Raw genomic sequence first — 21524 nt, forward strand, 5'->3', positions numbered from 1 at the left:
TAGCAAACCTTTGGCAGATTGCATGCTTTTACTGTGGGTGGAGACTAAGCGTGTGAGTTACTTACTTGGTCCATGTTTATCATAAAATTCATCTCATACAGTTCTGAATTGCTCTAAAAAATATTCAAGAAACAGTTAGTATACTGAAGTTAGAAAAAGAAATCTTTACAGCATGTGTTTAAGAGCCGTTTTAGGGTCAGAAAAACACAGTTTATTTGATATTTGATTTGACTTAATTTTCTTTTGCTTTGCCCTCGTCTTTTCTCGTTTTGTGTTTATTTCCTCAGTGATGAGGTGAGAGTATTTCCTTGACTTCAATTATGCAATCGGACTAGGCTGTCCTAGGGCTTGTAAAATTCAGGAAAGCCTGACTATCAGTTGAAACACGTTGACCGGATCAATTCGAAAGTTGATGATGCAGTTGGCAAAAACTGGTTTCATAAAGTAGGCTATGCTGAAGTTGAACCATTCTTTTCCAGCGTGGGAATATGTCGGCTGGTAAATAAGTTGTTAAATTATAATGATATAAAACTCGGAGCGTGATTTTTAATTTCTTGTTAATACTTTCTTCCTTTTTTTCCTATTCAAATCTACATCATTTCGCTTACGACGTTATTGCTGGACGGATGCGGCCGCTGACGTCGTATACCCACGCGACTAAGGACAGGAGAATTAATCAGAGGCAGTCCGGTTAGCAGCTGGGATGCGGAGAAAGTTAACTGATGTTCGTCTCCTTTTGAATGCATAGACTGAGTGCTCACGGTTCGAAACAGTCCTATTGACAGTGCACAAGACGTGAACTATTTTGGAGACATTCCAACGAGGTACTTTCGGGTATGCTTAAATATCCTGCCAACGCCGGGAAATCTGTTAAACATTCATGGCTAAAATCCGATTCCCTTGATTTAGTAGTTTCATTTCGTCGTTCATCAACAGAAGTGTTTTAGGTAGAATTTCTCTTCAGTTTTACAGAGGGAATTCTAAAGAAACCTAAACATTATCTGAAGTAATTTTTCCTCATTTATTCTGTTTACTATATAAAACCACGAGTTGCATAAATTGATTTATCGTTATGGATAATCTCTTCCGAACGTATACATGCCTCCCATTTTTCAATTTTAAGTGAAATGAATTTTACAGTAAGTGCAGTTACTCGCGTCAATGCTTACGACTCGGGTTGCTAAATCAGTGCGATAATGCTTTGCTTTGAGCCCTGACCACCATCAAATTTCTCTAAGCATAAACCTTTTCGCTGGCAAATGCAAGAGTGGAATCCAATGGCTGTTTTTACTCGGTGAGATGACTGCACTACAGCAAAAAGCATTTTCAAGTTCACATACCTTGCCGTGGGTCTTTGGTTTGATGATTTTCTGTCAAAGAATTGGAAACATTTTGGTTCGCGCTAGTATATACGATTGATGCGATAAAGCAATAAAACAATTCAAAATTACCGTGCAGTGAAAAATGTAATTTCTAGTTAGGACACGAGCTCTTGATGGTGGAAAATATTGTTGAATAGTTTTTCTGACCGATGCCAAGAACGTGATGTTATTTTTTTCTACTAATTGCGCGTGCTTGATGAAATCCTGAATGGTGACGATGGCCGATGAAGTTAACATCGGCATGATTCGAAAAAGACTCTTCTGGTGTCGTATTTTATAGCTCCATTTCGCGTCTGAGGCATTTAAAATCCATTTATTGTTTTTGAGAAAAAATTTAGCGTCATCGCAACAGTTTGCATTTTCATTCGAAGAAGGCATGGTTTTCGAAGTTTCAAGGCTTCAGATGAGATAGTTACTCCTTTCTCTCCAACCTCACTGACATGCACGAAGTTTGTTAGGTGCTCCCTAGAGTTACTCGATCGGATAGGCTTCCGATCAATTCTGAATCCCAGTTCGGGAAGACAGCTCTTTCGCCGAATTCCTTTCCCGTCGAGTCTCGTGTCTCACTGATTTCCCTTGGCCATCTTTATTTACTCTGGTCTCAGTTTTTCGACGGTATTGTTTGGCATTGACGGTATTCATGGAAGGATTCTAGCGTTTTAAACAATTAATAATATCTCTCGTAAAATACATTACAGATTTGAAATGTATTCTAAAAATTATCTTCTCTTCTTTATTTTACTCACATCCATATTATGTTTCAGTGGACTATTAATTTGAATACATATTTAAATAATTTTTCCCAGTTAAAATTTTCGTAATATATTTGAAGAATTGAGCTGCTCATTTTTGATGCTTGCATAAAACATTTTATGTGTGTATCATCTTGTAGATTGCTTGAGTATGGACTCAATTTACAAAACAATTTACACGCAGAATGATGTCAGGACGTGGTCGAAGATAGAGTCATGATCGTCTTCGGTAGAATTGGGCTTTAAAATACCTCTTTGTCAGTGGAAGAAGAATGAAATGTAGTGGATTGAGACGGAAACATGTTTTCCGCTTCGAGATGGGCCTGGGGAAAAATCATTCAGTTGGACTTAAAAATACCACTTTTTCAGTGGAAGAATATGGAAATAAAATGTTTAATATCTCCCGTTCTGGGCCAAGTTAATGTGTCTCACATTTGTTGCTTTGATTTTCTTTGATATTGGAACATAAATAATCAATAATCATTATCCCAGGAGGGTCGAAGAGGGTGCTTCATGTGAACTATGAATAACAGTGTCATTTATATCGCAATGCTATGCATTCCCTAAACAAAAGATGAACTTTTTGAGTTGATTGAAAGCATTCCTCTTATTTTCTAAAGTTGACCCTTCTCAGAATATTTATTGCCTTGATTTGGTCAGATTACCGATGGATTAAAAGCAGTTGCTCTATGCCACTTTTCCACCCATCCATTAATTATCATAAAGCAGTACTTAGTTAATTCGTCGTAAAATAGCTTCAATTCCTCGATGCCACGAGATGATAGCTATTTTGTCAAAGTTTCGATGGGAGCCGGCTGCTTAGAATTAGTCGTTGGATTAAGTGAAGTGACTGCGGTGATACAATCATGCTTATTTGGAAACCATAAATTTCCGATAAAAAATTTTTAGAGCGCAATAAAAAGAATATTTGAACATTTGCGCAGCCAGAAAATGTTGCTCTCTTGTAGGTAGCAGCCCAGGGTACATATCGCAAAAACGCGAGCATAATATCATTATAATCACGACCTTTTAATTGCATGCATGTTTGTGCAAGCTGTACAATTGATTCCTTGAAAGACAAGCGCACAACAACTGAATGAGTTAAGGTGCTCCGTATACTCGTCTGTGTCAGCAAAATCTCGGGCTCTGGGATGCAATGAATCTTTGGCCCCGGTTAACTAACCTTTAATGACCCTCATTTAATAGAAAGTTGTTTATTTTTACCACCAATAGTCTTTTGGACGGTGTTTGACGATAGAATAATTATTAGTTATAAGACTTAGTACTTTAAAAGCATTTTTTATGAATCGAAGAAAAGAGAAAATAAAAAAAAATCGATTGATCAACATGCAAAATGAAAGCACTCAGTATTTTTCGTGGCGATTTCGCTTTCTGTGTCAATGTCAAAAAGATGATGCGAGTTGTACCAATCATGTAGGTGCATAAATTGCTGGGAGTATCAAGCCTGAATCACTCCAAGGCCTTGTGTGCGAAAGACTGAGTTAATTCGCTCGGAGCGGGATCACTGCCTCTCTCCCGTCGCTTTTCCCACCGACGCTCACCCGCCCCTATCTCTTCCCTCCCCCGCCCGCGTCGCTCTCCCCCACTTCGTTCGATCTGCTCGCTGCTGCTCCAGAGCCCAGCCCCCCCCACCCGCTCGAACGATAAACACTACACACACCGACCACCCGAACCTCGCGCCGTCTCGGGCGGGCCGCCCTCTCGCCCGCTTCCCTCTCCTCCCTGTTTCCCCTCCCCGCATGGAGCGATGGCCGTGCCAGGGGCTCGGGGCGGGGAGGAGAGGGGTGAAGCTCCCGAGCAGGAGAGGATCGGGTTTGTGTAACGGTACTTGGTGCACGAGGTGGGCGATAGGGGGTGAGGAAAGGGGGCGTCGGAGGCGGTCGAGGTGGGCGACGCGGCTCGCCGCCTGCGCTACCATACGAGCGTAAAATGTTGCGGCGAGCCGACGTTGTGGGGGCAGAACTGTGCGATATTCATTTTCCAATATCGACCGTCCAGGTAGAGAAATATCGAGGTGGAGTCGATTTATTGACGGAGGGATAAATTTCGATTATGTTTAGTTATATCGACAATAACCTCCATTATGTTTTTCGTTTCGGCTATTTTCATTAGGAAAAGTATTATACGTAAGTTCTCGTTGCATGGAAGGTTGTTTGCCTGGGCATCGGAAATATCGCACGTATTTTCCTATCGGCAAAATCATCCATAGAGGATTTCGTCCACTTCGTTTAATCGATGACATCATATCGACAATAGCTTATATCTCAAATTAAAATTTGGTGCGATGTAACCCGCTGATACTATGCAAATGAGTTTTCATGGGTTGTCAGCGAAGTATCCATGTAGCGATAGCTATTTAATTCTAGTGTGACGTTCTTGAACGAGCAACGCACATCCCTATGCCCTGCTGGTTGAAAAAAATTATAACTGGAAAAATAAAACACTGTTGAGACGCATTCCTACCCTTCCAACGTTACCGTTTTCCCAAATTTTTCTGTTCTTGATAGGTGAAAGGAGTAATTTCATCTCCGTCCCCAAAAGATGTAAAATCAGAACTCCCAAAAAATATTCCATGGGTGAACGTGGAAGAAATGTTCAATCCAAAAAGGAATACGTCATCACTTGGCTTGAGGGTAAGGCTACTGCGTTTCGTTTATTCTTTATTCTCACCCTTCATACTCTATCTGTCTTTCTATGGGTTAAATGGAAGAAGGGACCATTAGGTCTCAATTTCGCCCATATGAAGACCTCTATGTATCTATCTATCTATCATAGGTGCACTCAGGATGGGACTGGTCGATTAATTAAAATAATTATAGGACTAAGGAACAAGCAATTATTTATTTTCCTGCCGGTCGTAAATATTTATAACGCTTGCGAATCTCTTATTTTCGATTAATATTGAGAATAATGTGATATATTTGGGGGATCAGGATGGTGCGGTAGCTAATGTACAAGTTCCCCACCTTGAGGACCCAGGTTCGAATTCCGGAGGCGGCAGATTTTTTCCAGTGGTATCCCGATTCCTTCTTGAGGTGCTTTGTGGAGAGCACTTTGAGTGAGTACGACATCCGTCGGTTGGGACGTTAAACTGCGGACCCCTTGGCACCTTTCGTTAAGAGTAGAAAGACGCCCGGTTTCTCTCCACCCTTCCTTTCCCATCCATTCCTAATGACGCTAATGACCTTAGCTGTCGGTCGCCTCCCCTAAAACTACTACTATGTAACATACTCTGGCTGCAGTAAATACGCTTGTATTAGTCGTCATGAATGCCGTGAATCGATGGACACCCTTGAAGTTTTCTCCATTTCATTTTATTATTTAACTTCCATCCGATAGTACATGCGGAACTGCCAGTGGCTCTGTATGTATGACCACATCTGGTTATGATTATACCTTATATTTGTAGTGACACGCATTGAGGTGAATTTTGTTAGTGTATTTGAATTGATATTTCAGTTGATTACCTCTACCATATAGTGGAATGCTAGATCAGAATAGGACCCACATCTGATACCAAAAGACATCATGCTTAATAACATTAGTAATGTGTCATTCTAAAATTTTAAATCATAGCAAATCCCTTTTATATTACATAACTGAATCTTTTTGTTCATACGTGGGATTAAACAACCGTGTTTGATTGCCTATTCAATTTCATCATGCCTGCTTTGATTAATCAGACAGCAGAAAATATCAGAAATGTAAGACGGTTACATTGAGGATAAATCAGTCAGATGTCTTTGAAAAGAGACGTGCGCCCGAAGGTTCATCTTCGATTGCACCTACATAATGTCATGCAAGCCGGGTAAAACGCTTTTGTGAGAGAAAAATGAATCCTTGAATATTTTTTTACCCAGGTCCCTTGGATTATCTCATCGTTGATGAAAAGCATTTAGGCAGTAATGCATGGGACGAGTCGCACTTTCCAAGATATTTTCCGATCCACCAACCGCTACATACATCAACCCGAAGTTCACTTTGATAGACGAGGTTTGGAGCTCACCTAGTACTAATCCCAACGGCGTGTGAAATTCACGCATTAGGCTGGGGGAGTTCTCCTTTTTCTACTCTGCCATGGTTTTCCAGGAAGATATTGTGGCCAAATAGTACACAGCTTGGATGTATCTGAGGGTGCCTAGAGGCGTGACCCATAATCGAACCTGTGACTTCCGGTCATTCGCCCAGCGGTCTATTCACTGGAATACGGAGTATCTGTGTACCGAGGAGGATTCAGTAAAGTGCCATGTACGGCGCGGTCACATTGTCATTGAAGAAAGATGATAGGCCTAGATTGGGGGCTTTTGAAATGTTGGTGTGGAGAAGGATGGAGAAGGTGACAGAAAGAAAAACGAATGAGGAGGTTCTGGGTATGGTGGGCTAGGAGAGAGGATTGCTGGGAGAAATCTTAAAGGGACACAAAAAATGGATGCAAAGCATATTGTTCGGTAATGGGATGTTGAAGACTTTGATAGAGGGGAGACAGTTAGGAAAACGAGGAAGAAGCAGGAATCGGACTAGGATGTTGGTCGGAATGACGGGAGGAAGGAAGCATACGGGGATGTATAGGGGCTTGTTGTAGAGTGGGATGTTGTTTTGAGGGTTGTGTTTTGTTAGCAGAGACAAGATATTTACTTGTTAGTTTTCCCCATCTAAAACCGGTATATTACGTACAATAAAAAAATCTTTACTTTTGGTTTCCAACGGCTGTGGTCATATTTTATAGCAACTTAAACATTTATGCTGGCCCCATAAATAACGTATTCATATTCATATACAGGTAACGTCAGCGGATATACGTGAAAGATTTTGTTCTTATTGTGTGGTTCCTATATGAACATGACTTCCAAGGAAGTAATTTAGCTGTATCATGAATCTTCAAGGATGAGTGTAATCATACTCATTTAAATCTATATTGAAATTACAACGGATGTAAATACTTTAGATAACAGCCAGCATTGACCTGGATAGCATGAAAAATTTCCGTCTAGTACCGGTGAACGCTTTCATGTTGAAGTCTCACTTATGACTACAACGGAACAATGGGTGGTAAGAATTTAGTAATTTAAAGTTATTATTTTTGGTAAAATTTTAAACTAACGATTTTATTCAAGGAACGCCCTTATTTACAGTTATTTATCATCGTACTTTAGGGGATAATTGTACGATAATTAGCATGATTTTAAACTGATGCATCAATTTCGTAATGGTATATTGAAGTGAAATTAACATTCATCGAGGTAGAGGCTCACATTTAATGGTTACATATATTATTGGCGCTTTTAGGTTTGATTTTACGGTGCACTTAGTTTTCTTTCTACTAATGGCGCTGCTTATGTTTTGTAACAATCAACAAATGGCCGGGATGATTTTGACCACTCGAACCTCACGCCTATTGATTGGACGAGCAATAAATCTTCTAGATTTTGGCTCGCGGTTGAGCCCCAGGTCGACTCGATCGGCACTTTTCAATGGCGGGCACACTATGAAGTTGTCGAGTGATTCGTAAGTTCACGACTGTACGCGATATAGTGCTCCGTAGAATTAAAGATGAGGGCTTCGGTTACTGGTTTTATTCAATGGGAAGGGGGAAGAAAGGGAATGCGTTGACGCATTTTCCGAGCGAATCTCAAGAGGAAAACAGACTCCCTGCCAGTGAATCAGGAAAAGAGAGCATGAGTGGTTTCACATACAGTACCTAATTCAAAGTACCTACATGTAGTGTCCTCCGAATTTCATTGATTTAGTCCTAAAACCACTCTCTATTCTCCACTCGCGTCTGATTCCAGTGACAAGCACCATTGTTTGACATACATCGGGAGAATAGGCCGGCGGCGACTAGAGACTTTAGCCAGTGATGTCTCACTCTTAACTCTTCTTTATGTACGTGGGCATTGGAAACGGCCAGGTTTGCGGTATTTTCCCCCTCAGCTGTCTAATGTGGGAATTAAGAGTGTAATTCTTTAATTCGTAAATCCTTTCTAGTTAGAACACCATAAAAGAGAGAGAGAGATTGAGAATGGAAACACTTATCCGAACTGTTCTTTGGATTGAGCGTCCATCTAAAATGTCTTCACTTGGAGTCTCGCGTAAGGGAAAGGTTTTTTTTTCCTCGAACCGAAGGTGCGTTCATCATTAAGTAAATGACTGGGAAATGTGATTGCTATCGTCGGATTGCTTGAAGTGAAATCACCGCCACAGACGAAGACCTGCTTTTGTTTGCACCGAAATACCAAGAGAATGAAATAGATCCCTCAAGTTTTAGAATAACTCACTTCCATGTTGCAAATGGAATACGTGTATTCTTATTTTTGAGTAACTTGGTAATTAATAAAAAATGTATGAGAACGTTCTCGTACCTTTTTGTTTTCTATGTCAGTGCTGACGGCTTTAGCTGTCGGTCAAATTTTTATTCCTTAACAAAATTATTTGTTCTTAATTAACAATTGTTTACATGGAAACCCACACCGTTTCATACTCGTTTATCTGGGGAGGAGTTGTTGTGATACCAGCATCAACTGAATAGGATGAGCACGTAATTACGGAATGGTTAATAGTGAGTGCCCAAAAGTATTCCTTCCGTAAAACAAGAAGGATAAGACAAAATCTGTGTATCAAAAATGAAATTACACCATATATCAATCACAAATTGTAATCTCAGGCTTTACAATGCAACACTTTCAGAGTGTAAAAATCATTCGCCTCAATCGGGATGGTTTTGAAAAAGAAATGATTTTTACACTGATGAAAAAATCATTTTTACCCTCTGAAATTGTTGCATTGTAATGCACACTTAGTGAATGACTCCGCTAAAAGGTGCTGTTGCAGCATCTCCCGTAGTTTCTTGGAAACTCAGGCTTTGTTAGCATTTTGGATTAATCATGTGTATTTTTATAGACATTATTCTGCTCTTACAAACTACTACTACTAACTTACAACCCCAATCGATCATACATTAAATTTTACGTATAATTTCTAACTCCCCAGGGTAAGACGCTCGATGATGATCACCTTATTGACCTGCCTCCACATCCACCACCCAATGGTTGGCCTGAGATAGGCTATCCCACCGCATTTTGCCTTTTTCTATGCTGTGTATATTTATTAAATGTGATTGATGATTTTGGATGATATTTCTCTTCTAAATTAGTTTAATAGATATACCCCGGTATTTAAGAGAGTTCGAACGTCGAATCATAGATACCTGGATTGATGTTGCATTCCCTCCTGTTTGGTGCCCTTGTAATAATTGACTTTTATGCCCTAAACTTAAGGAGCACCATATTAAAAACCCGGTTGCTGCTTTTATCGTACTCGTATCTCTAATAGGGTTTTACGTTTAAGTATTCATTCCAAACTACAATACAAGAATTTGGTGACTAATCAGTGAGACAATATGGCTACGTAAGGACTTTTATTCCGATGCAATTCGAAAGAGGTGGTAAACTGGAGAAAATTTAATTTTCATTCTCAACTCACAATAGTGTCACCAAGGACATCCTCGACGATTGACAGTACCATATTGAGACACGCTCCATAAACTTGTCAATTCAATCCATCTCTGACATTCCGTATTGTTTTCCGGAGTGTCGGCGTCGTTCCCCGAGAATAATTTCCTCGCGCGAGGTCGAGCCCATCATTCTGTTGCCCTCGTCAGCGACGTCGTCGATGCGCTTCCCGAGTTCTTGGGTCGCGCCCGTTTACAGCGGACAGGTTCCTGATCTCAGGGGTTCTGGCGTTATCGCTGCAGACAGGGAGAGAGGGGGAGGTGGAGGGAGGGCTGGAGGGTTGGGAGGGATGCTGGAAGGGGCTGTTGCGACGCGAGAGCTCTCTTCTCTACCTTTCAACTCCTTCCCTCCCGCCCCCGTCCCCGATCCCCTTCCCCCCGCCTCCTTTTATCCCTTCTCGCGATCCCAGCGCCGAGGGTGGCTGGCGTCCTTCCTACGCAACCAGGAATGTTTTCGGGGAAATATTGCGCCTGTGAAGAAGAAGGTGAAAGTTCAAGAAGCCCTTGTTGCTTGGATGTCAGCTCCTTGTATTGTGGTACGCGCTGGGATATTGGAAATTTTTGGCATTCGGATGGATTCTGTGTGTTTATTGGCGTGTCTGTTATCTTATTTATGCGATCGGAATTTTATGAAGAAACACTGTGAATACTCTAGACTTATTAAGGAAGTGCGCCGCCGTTTGAATCTATACACTACATATATTGACGCAATGTGGTATGCGGAAAATGGTTAATTTTTATGGATAAAATACTACGCTTAGGTTTTCCTGAGCTAATAATATTTCTAATATGCGGTAGAATTTAACGGGCAATGTAAGTTCTAGGGCTGTCAGTACGTGGGTGGATGGGACGTATGTACTTTGCAATTCGAAAATTTATCCCATGAAGGCTTTTTCTCGTAAACATAAATTTCTCTTTTATTATTATTACGCCTGCACGAAAACTGAATCCTAATAAAGATGAATCTATTCAGTTTCTTAGTACTTCAATTGGCTGTGTGGAAACATTGCCTTTTCTCAAAAATTCACATTAAGTTTAATTTTTGCTCTGCAAAGATATTTTTTGTGCGTAAAATTACTGACTCTGTTAACAAACTATCTCTATTGTTATGTTAAAGTACCATTTCTTTGGGCAATCCCTTTTATCATCGCTTAGAGGAATTTGATAAAGGATGAGCATATCTTCAAATAATGTAAAGTACAAAATGTAGTTTCGCTCTCATTTTAACTCATAGCATGATGTTACTACTCATGAGGAAGGTTTCTTTTCCATTTTCTGCTGTAAGGGAAGCGGTTTTTAGGTGTTCCATATTTAATCAGAAAATAAAACGTTTTTTGTTTTTCATTTGGCATACATTTTCCTTTCTTATGTAAACAAACTTCATTTATCTTCAGGGTTGGCTAAAAGTTAGATTATTAGAAAAGAAGAGAGGTTTTTAGGAAATGAGTACGACGCTAAGGGAAGCGGCTACTTTCGAAAGAAAAAATTTTTACGATTAGATATATAGTTTTGAACTTTTTTATGGATTCGGAATTTACTTCTTAGTATTTGTATGGAAAATGCTGATATTGAAACACGTCATCTTGTTTACCTGAAATGCTGTAAAAAATACCATTGCTGCCATGGATACAGCTGAGAGAATCTTTAATCAAATTAATATGGATTTTATTTCAGAGAAACAGCTTTAATGCTATCACGGTAACGAAGGAAATGCATTGCTGGAAGAATAATTAAATTGTAAATAAATATATTTTAAATTACTCCATAGAATCAAATGGTGGATTACGCACACGCCGGTGACGGCAGTCGATAATCGATTTGTTTTTCAGGGACGACGTGCCGATTTGAAAAGACCCTTCATTCATTGCTATCGCAACAGTTGCATATCGCTGCGTGTGTTTTCCGAATTTGAGGTCAGACTGGTAATGCTGTTGCTTGGACGAAACGTGTGACTATGGGATTCCCTGCGACTTTTTCGTTACTAATCAGTAATTTGTCGGCATAGCGAGCATAAGGCCATTTGATTCGCTTCCAAAAGGAAAATAATATCACGTTCGGGGAACGAGGGCGATAGGAAAAAAGGTATAACATGCCAAGGAATAACATGCTTTTCCACAATATACTTATTGGTAGTACGTTTTTCACAATTTTATGGCACCATCCGATGGTGTCATATCACGGTGAAATACGTGCCAATAATGATTCTAATGTAAACAACGTGCTTCCTTCCTATTTTATTAATGATGTTTTCATTAACACAAAAAGAGTTACATGATCATTAGAAAATTGAGTGAATATCGCAAAGGTTATCTTAATTTTAAAATTATTGCCAAGATGCAGACTATGCAGTTTTATTCCCGTTCGTCGGCTGGACCAAAGTGGGGTAGTAGCCGGTAGGGGTAATGAAACATTTTGTTAACTAAATTATAGGGTCAGGGTAGGAAATGGTCGAGCGAGGATTATTTTCGGCCCTGGGCTATTTTTCACTAATGACGCCAATGGGTTGTACAGATTTGCGCCCCATTGGATGTTTGGAGTATTGTACCTAAAATTGTCACCATAATGAGTTCAGGTCTGGACCGGATCACCATTCGACAATGAGATGTAGATTGCAGCCATGGCCTGGAAGACAGTGCAATCACTGTCCATCCGGACTGTGCGTCCCCGAACAAATGGCGACCGAATCGTTCTTCCATCACGGAAATCGATGATCAGAGGGATTGATGGACGCATTAGTTAATTTCGAAGGCAGCGTATGATATGTTTCCTTCGTATTGATTACTGCTTGTAGGTGATTACTCTCCTCGCTCCCGGGGAACCTTAGACTCCTCAGTTACTCATCTTTTCATGTCCGTTGATTTAATAGCATTTTCTGCATGTATTAGTGTGACCACCAGAGGGTATTGGGACTAAGTATAATTATGCCGCTCTTTTAAAGGGTAAAAATCGATTTGATTTTGGACCACATCCACAGTATGGATATTATGCAATAAAGTAACATGCATTATGATCTGAGATTGGTGTAAAACGAATGTCAAGTCTATTATTCTGTTTTTTGTAATTGTTTTTAGAATTTATCTTGCGGACCTTAAGATTTCCATGACGGAGGAATATCATTCCACTACAATGGCAAAAATAAGAAGTGTTACCTTAAGCACTCACAGATGAGAGCTTTGTGGATTATGGTGAAACAAGTAAATATTTATCAACAGAGGGCAGAAAACCAGATGTGACATGAAAAATGAATATCCAACAGGAGATAGGGGCACTTAATTTAGTCCCAGTTGAGGAAAAATCGTTGGTCAAAACTTGCTTTTGGTCTACTCTCCAAAGTTTTATTTTCGGGGCATTCGTGCGGGTAATTGTATTGCTTTTGTGTAGATAATTGATTTCGACACTTCATAGAGCATTGCTGAATATAATGGAAGAAAAGAATAAAGGTTGTAGTATTAAAATTTTCATGCCATTGAGGTTCAATGGCCTTGATAACCAGTTGTTTGTATCAATGAGATACTAGAAGTACCAATCACTAATAGCACTAGTTCCTTAATACCTGGACATGGGCCACAAAATAATCACGGCTGGAAGGCACACGGATGTTTGTCTCCTTTGGGGTTCTGTCTGGTTTATTAAAATATGTTCCTTATGTTGGTAAGTTTCGTTTGCATTCATCCATGTGTTTGTAAATGATATTATAAATTGTATTCCTATAGCAATGTTTGCCTTAAAGTTTTGTAACATGTCATTTGAGAGGTGCTGAATCACCCTGACACTCACAATAGGGGTTACCTGTAATTGTATCATATGATATTGAATGTTACTTAAATGTGTTATAATTTTATTTCATGTTATAAACCATAAAACCTGTGATCAACCCTAAGGTCGGTTTGATAGGTGATGGTAGAGTACACCCGGCAGTACTTACCTCGACGGCGTGTGAAATTCACACATCAGGGTAGGGGGACCAGTTCCTTCGCCTGTATGATCTAATATTTTTGCTGATTCATAGTAGTGTAATTTTATCACTAGTTTGAATCTGATCATAGAATATTACGAGTCATCATTGGTCGTTCAATCCTAAGATCGGTTGGCTGCAGCCCTCCATTCTACCCTATCTGATGCTAATTGGCTTACTTCGTGGTATTTTTCGCAATGTACTCTCTTCTTTATTTGTCCCATGTATTTATCCCTAAGCCTTCCTCTTGGTACTTTTCCCTCTACTTTATTTTCTCATATTCTTCACGAATCCATTGTGTGGCCAATCCTCAGGGTGTGGCCAATCCATCTGGATTTTCTTATCTCTATGGTGTGCCATAAGTTCCGTTCTTCGTCTATTCTTCTGTATACTTCTTCATTTCTTATTTATCCATCCATTTAATCTTAAGCATCCTCCTCCAGCACCAGGTTTTGAAAGCGTCTAGTCTTTTCTGGTCTACTTTACCGATGGCCCATGCTTCCGATCGATAGAGTGCCACACTCCATACGAATGTTTTCACGCATTGTTTCCTCGTCTGTAGTTAAATCTTCTTTTAATACAGCAGTTGTCTTTTCATTGTGAATGCTCTCTTAGCCTGACCTATTCTTCACTTAATGTCTGCAGTTCTTCTTCCGTTCCATGTAATGGTACTTCCGAGATAGGTAAAGGAATTCAATTGCTCTAATTTTTATCCTTTCAGTGTGAATGCTGTATTCCGCTTCTCTCTTCCAAATGCTAGGATTTAAGTCCTCGTCTTGTTTATGTTCATGTTGTATCTTTGTAGAACTTGATCCAATACGTTTAGTGGCCTTTGAAGATCCTCCTGGTTTTATGCTATCATTGCAATATCGTCGGCGAAGCGTAGCATGTTTATCTCTTCTCCAATGACCCTAATTCCGTTTAATTCGATCGATGCCTTGTGCTTCTCTTATTGCCTCCTCCAGATACATGGTGAACAATGCAGGTGAGAGGTTGCATCCTTGTCTAACTCCTTTGTTAATTTTAGCCTCTATATGACTTCCATCTCTCATTCGCATTGTGGCTATATGCTTCTATGAAAGCTAATAGAATATTCTTCTGTCGTTGTAATCTATTCCGAGTTTTTCCTGCAGTCCAAACATCTTTTTCCATTCCACATTGTCGGAGGCCCTCTCCAAGTCTACGAATGTCACATACAGTATTGTTTTCGCTATCATGATTCTCAGACAAAGTATGACTTCCCTGGTTCCTGTGTTCTTCCTAAAGCCAAATTAGTTTTCCGATAGTTAATCTTCAATTTTCCTTTCCATCCTTCGACTTATTATTTGTGTAAGTATTTTTCATATATGTGACACAAGACTCAAGGTTCGGTGGGCCTCACATTTCTCTGTCCTCATCTTCGTTGGCATTGCGATCATCAAACTCCTTTGAAAATCTTCAGGAAGACTATTGTCATTTTTGATTATTCCATACAGATTGTCCTTGGCTTTGTTTCCGAGTGCCTTGATGATGCCTTTGTTGATTTTTCTTCTCCAGGAGCTTTGTTTTTCTCTAGATCTTTTACTGCATTATCGAATTCGCTCCTCAGTATATATGGGCCCTAGTTTTCGTCAACCGTTTCAATCTCGTCTTTCATCAGGTTTTTTTCCAGCGGCCTCGGACTTTGGTAGAGTTCTTCGACTTATTGCTTCCATCTATTGCCAATATCTTTACCTTGTATCAGTATATTACGAGTATAAAATCTTAATTTATTTCTTACTTAATATTAGTAAGTACAAAAATTATATGCAATTAAAAAACCCCAAAGTCCTTTCATGGAATTCAGAAAATTTTGCGTAAGATTAAATGGAGTAACAGGTTCTACTTTCTCGTTGCACATGGTTGTGCCCTCGGATGAAATACGGTGATGGTTTATTAAATCGTCGTAAGAGTAACTAACTACACTTACTGACACTTTAAACGCTCCAAAAATCCCAATGCTTGCGTTCACGCCGGTGCCTAGAAATATGCGAGTGTAATAAAAATACGTGCCTACGTTTGGGAAAGAGTCATTGTCTTTCGGTGGTACAGAGACGTAAAACAAGAAATGTTAGGAACCCGAGGAGGTGCGACCGTTTTGGTACGGCGTAAAATAAATCCCATTTTGATAAAAGTCACATGCACTTGACGGGACGTATTAGTTCGTTTGACCGCAAAACAAGAATGGCGTCTTGTGTTCAAATTTATTATATCGTCCAATTATTTATGTGAGGAAGTGTGTTTTTACGAACCTAAGTTACGTCCAAATAAAATGGATCGATCGGTATCCTGGGAAAGTGTTGTAACATCGCTGGGGAGGGGATGGGATCCGTGGTTCGGGCCTGCACGCGAAGGCAACTCATTTTGTTTGCCGGAGGGTAAAAGGAGAAAGCTGTCGCTTCGCTCGTCAGTCAAACACCATTTCGGGTGAGAAAATAGATTTCCGGGAAGTTTGGAGGAAAATGCAGCACCATAATACCTTGAGTCGGGTGTAGCATGGGGAATGGTTGAATTTAGTTTGTCTATGCCCTACAAAAAGGTAAAAATAAAATTGAGTCAATTCGACGAAAATACGCATAGAATATGTTAGAATTACTAATAAATGCGGTTTTGTGTGGTTTAATGTAATATACCACATGGTTCAAGTTACGATACTGGTCAGTCCATTCCGTGTCAATCGTACGGTGAGGAATACACACATTTAAATTAACTGGCTAAAACATTCGACCGGAAGTCGAGGGATCCAGGTTCGAATCCTAGTGTGGGTGGATTACATTTGCATTATGGAAATCTCTAATTTGTGATTTAAAAATATTGAAATTAAAAAAATTATTGTAATAATATTAAAATTTTCAATTGTCTATTGATATCATTCACTCTTATATAATGGACCATCTTATGAATTATAAAATTTTTAATTTTATCAATCAACTGAATAATCATAAAACCACATAAAATAGCAATATTAACAAATTATCAATATTTCAAAAAATGTATTCATGTATACTTACTTATAGGGGATGTGTTAGTCTAGGGGTTGGGGGTTGGACTTAGGACCGGAGGACGCGGATTCGATTCCTGGGCACGTACCCGGTTACAACAGTGCAATTTTTCGGCTACCAGAACTTCTTGGGAAACCAAGAAGGCGTTACAGAAAAATGATCGGCCCCCTACCGCGATTTTTGAATTTAAATCGCCGTTGGCCTTAGTGCTGGGTGAACTATGCCATCATCTACTAAACCGACTTTCGGGTGGATATATGTGTATCACCTGCCAATTTGTTAGAGCTGTTAGGCGCTTTCTTCTCGGTATTTTCCCGATTATTCTTTCTGATTGATCATACAAGTTATTTAATTCATACTTCCGATGAATATCTATTAGCATATACCCAGACTTGACAATATGTTGGCTAGGTCTGATTTTATCTTTCCAAATAGTCTAAATTTTCTCCTGAATCAAATCCTTTGTTAAATATCATCCGTTTTTAGTTTTATACCTACTCTATATTTCATACTCATCCATCTGCTCCATTTTCCTCCACAGTACTACGTCTACTCCAAGTTGATTCTTTTATACCCGCTCCAAATTACTCAGTAACTATCCCCTCAGTCTCTTCATCTTACCTCACACAGCAACATGTACCCAAACTTAATTTCCTTCCATTTCTCTGGTGATATTTTCTAAATTTCCTCACCTCAATATCATCTTAGCATTTCATGCTCCTATTCTGTTGTATTTCCCTTTTGCGTCTTGTTTACAACCTCTTAGGGCACGGTAGCACGAGGGTTTCGAGTAATGGCGACCGCAGAGAGATTCCCCGCTTCCAGGCACGATACCAAGACGGGTTGGCTGAGAATTCATTAGCCGTTTGTCATCGACCACATTTGTGTCATGGAAATATAATTGAGGTCATTTCCCTAGCCTTTCTTGATAATATTATCTTAACAGCATAAATTAAGAGACCAGACCACTAGGACCAGACGCCTTTGCGGCTGTCTCCCTGATAAACATTCGCAACGCGGTTTAACCACCCTTTGTCTGGGTTCTACCCTTTGATCTCACAGGTATGGATGATCCTGCCGGGTGCAGTTGTAATTGGCCCTGCCAGTATGGCTCCACCACCCAAGGTCGTAGCCCATGGAATGCCTTGAGTCCTCCCTATTTGGCTGTTTCACTCCCCGAGAATCCATATCAAAATGGCGATGCAGCGAAGCGGAGGTTTTTATTACTAGCACTGTCTCCTCATTATTTCCTGCCACGAGTGCTTCCAAACCGCATTGCAGTGTCAGGGGTATTCCAAGCAAAAGTCATCAATTCTACAAGGTTTATCAATCGGGCGGTAACTTTTATATTTTTGAGGGGGACTAACGACTGTGAATTTATGGCTACATTTTTAATCATTTGATTCAATCATTTGAATTCTACGTCACTCCATTCTAAATATGTGCATCCTGACTCCTTACGAATATACAATTACGTCAGTGAAGACGTTAGAAAGATTATACAGTGTGCACTAAAGAGTAAAGACAAAGAATTTATTTGGAAGTTCATTTTTTACTGAAGTTTGCTAGATCGCATGGTACTTATTGATGTAGATTGTAGTTTTAATGAAAATATTTAATTATTTTGAAATAAGTTGTCATTTTTGGGCTCATTCAATCTCCATAGGGTAATTTTTAATAACACTTTATGACACTTTTTCGTAAATTTGTTGACTCTGTAGTGGCTTGGGTTATTTATCTAGTCTCCAAAATTGCGGTCACAATATTGTATCCTATAATTAAGATAGGCGAATAGTGAAAACATTTGGGGAACTACTGAATCGCATAGTAGTGTAGCATATTCTGTAGGTCGGCCTTAACGGCCGTAACCTTCGATTGACTAACTGCTGTTTCTTCAGAAGAATCCTTGCATAATATGCTATTGAGTGCCGCTCAGCGTTTTCCACCGACCATACCTGTAGAATATGTAGCCAAATTAACAAATGAATTAATTAATAAACTAGTTGGGAAATTGGTAAAATCGGAAATTTCAACCCTGAATTTGTGGAAAGAAAAATTACAACTTCGTCTATTTTACTTAATGTTTTAATCTTACAACCTGGGTTTCAATACATACAAAATCTGGGTCGTCAGATTTAGCATTAAGTGGAATCAAAGCGAAGTCGTAATTTTTCTCTTCGATGGTAGAAAATGTTTTTTTTTAGTCGGCGTTCATAATATCCCTCTGAAGTTTGGTTTTAGACAGTAAAGGAGCTCCAAAACCAGTCATATTCTTACGCGGTCGTTAACAGTGAATCTTTTACTGTGGAATCATAGGTAAACGCTGAAATAGCGAGAGCCTCAAAACAATATGAGTACGAGTGTTACCAGGCACCTAACGGCAATTTCATGTAGCGGGAGTCTGCAGCTTGCCGAATGGAAATTGCAGTATTTGGCAATGGAAGTTACTAAGAAAGAAAAGTTAACACTAATCTCGTTTTTAGAGCCTTTAATTTCCGCATTTTCTAATGCATTGCCAAAAACGTGCAAAATGTGTTGACCCCATTTCTCATGATTTATTGCCTCAATATCTTTTTAGAAGAGTTCAACGAGATTCATCCTCTAGTATTTCATGACGTTTTCCATTATGGTATTCCTTAAAAAGGTTTCTCTTCGTTCAACTTCAGCCGGCGGCTAATTACTTTTAAAAACGATTTCGATTGTTTTTTTCTTTTTTCATTTTTTTATTTTTAATTATGTTATGGTTCGGTATAATGTGGCGCATTTTGCTTTCGAATAAACCTACTTCTTCGAATTAGTACCACATCCATCTCAGTGACCTGAGTCGGTATGGACACAACTTGAGTGATTAACATTCAAAGACTACTATTGATAAACTTTGGAGTACGTTGGAAAGAAAAAATAACTAATAATGGCTTCCAGTGTTCCTACTCATTCTCAGAACGGGTAAAGTCAGGGATACCGGGAAATATCGGATTCTCTCGCCCCTATTCGTCAATATTGATCATTGGCATTGAGATATCTCGTGAGGAGTGAGTTAACTGCTGTGCCAACTGAAGCGATAGAGGGGCAACCGCCCTGGGCCTCGCTTCCCAATCCTATGCATTTGACCAATAAATCAATAGAGCTCGCGGAAGAAAACTTTAGTTCAACGGTAACTGTTCATGTTTGTATCACATCAGTTTGTGCGCCCTCCGAAAATGTAATTAACCTATGGGTATTGCCCATTCATTAGAAAATGAAATGTATTACAAGAAAACAGTCCTGCTACTACGAAGTTTTATCGAAAATAGACGGGTTTAATTTGGTCATATGCTCATGAGGTTGCTTTGTTTTGGCTACGTACGATGCCTGTACCAGTTGCATTTCAAGCGCAGGCGCTCGCGACTTAAATTAATTATCTGCTGTTATAGTTTTCTTTGGGTTACTAAGTTTCCTCTTTTCAAGCGGATTTGCCATATATTTTTGCCATGGATATATTATTAATGTATTACTTAACTATTGTGTTGCTCTTGAATGTGAAAATAAATTATCGTGAGTTCACTGAATAATAATTTAGTCATCGTGTGTTTACTGAAAGACTTGAGACATTTTGAACTAGATGAAGTTTATCACCGAAAAACCTCTTAATGGAATACCACTTTCAAATTCTCATTTAACATATCTCAGACTTTAACTACTATATGTTGAGCTTTTAAAAGCTGCTATCAAGCTGCCGCAACGATATTTTTGGGTTATACCCATATATTTTCAGACATAAAATTAATAAGAAATGACGAGAAGACTTGATGACGAAACTAGGGGCTAAAAACATTGTGAAATAAAAAAATTCAATCAGCGCAATGGTTTGCCAATAACTTTTTATCGGTTTCGTGATAAGGAAACCTTAATGACCTTACGAGTTCAGGGTGACAATTTTTGCAAATATTTTACGTGGGGACATCGGGGAGGGCTGCCTGAAAACGGAACAAAAAGGCGTGCCATGTTGTGCGACGATACTTAAGATAATAATCTAAAGAAGAAAAAGAAACCATCTCTGATCGTAAAATGTGAATTTTAGTCATAAATATGATGTTCATAAATTTACAGTTTTGAATAGCGAACATTTTTTACTTTGCTAAATCAGCATATCGCATCGACATTTAAAAAGACAGTGAAATAGGTAACAAATCAGGAATTTATTGAAAATACTACCTTGATCAAAAAGTTCCCGGAATAACCACCGTGTGGCGCTCCCATCGTTCCGATTTGAGTTCTGTTTTTTTTGTTAAATTGGTACATCTGTTGTTGATATTCCCTTTAAATCTTAGTGTCATAACTTGACATTTGCAAAAGTTACGTAGCCAAGAGTACATCTATCTCTGTGTGTGTTGGCGATTTTTTACAATTGCAGAAATGGATTTAAATTTGCAACAACGAACTTGTATTAAATTTTGCGTAAAAAACGGATTTAGTGGCGCACGGACGTTGGAAATGTTGGAAAAGTGTTTCGGCAACGATTCTCTAAAAAAAACGGTCGTTTACCAGTGGCACGAGCGGTTCAGAAGTGGTCGTGAGTCAATCGAAGATGATGAACGCAGTGGCAGACCATCGACATCGAAAGTCGGTGAAAAAATTGATAAAGTAAAAGAAATGTTGGTCAATAACCGCAAATTAACCATCAGAGAAATAGCGGAGGGCTTGAACATTGCCTATGGATCCGCCCAAGACATTGTGGTTAATGATTTGGGTTTCCGTCGTGTAGCAGCAAAGTTGGTGCCAAAAGACCTCAATTTCATGCAAAAAAGAGACCGTGTTGACGTCGCAAAAGACATGATTTGCGAGGCTGAATCCGATCCCACATTCATCAAAAGGATCATTACTGGAGACGAGACGTGGGTTTATGAG

General features: G+C 39.3%; 1 protein-coding gene across 1 annotated transcript in view; it reads left to right on the forward strand.

The window, feature by feature from the left end:
• Cerk (Ceramide kinase) overlaps positions 1–21524 on the forward strand; it is a 185677-nt gene that overhangs the window by 87846 nt on the left and 76307 nt on the right. The window lies entirely within an intron of this gene.

This window comes from Hetaerina americana, unplaced genomic scaffold (assembly GCF_022747635.1).
Source record: "Hetaerina americana unplaced genomic scaffold, ioHetAmer1.1.p SCAF_12, whole genome shotgun sequence".
In the NCBI taxonomy this organism is placed as follows: domain Eukaryota; kingdom Metazoa; phylum Arthropoda; class Insecta; order Odonata; family Calopterygidae; genus Hetaerina; species Hetaerina americana.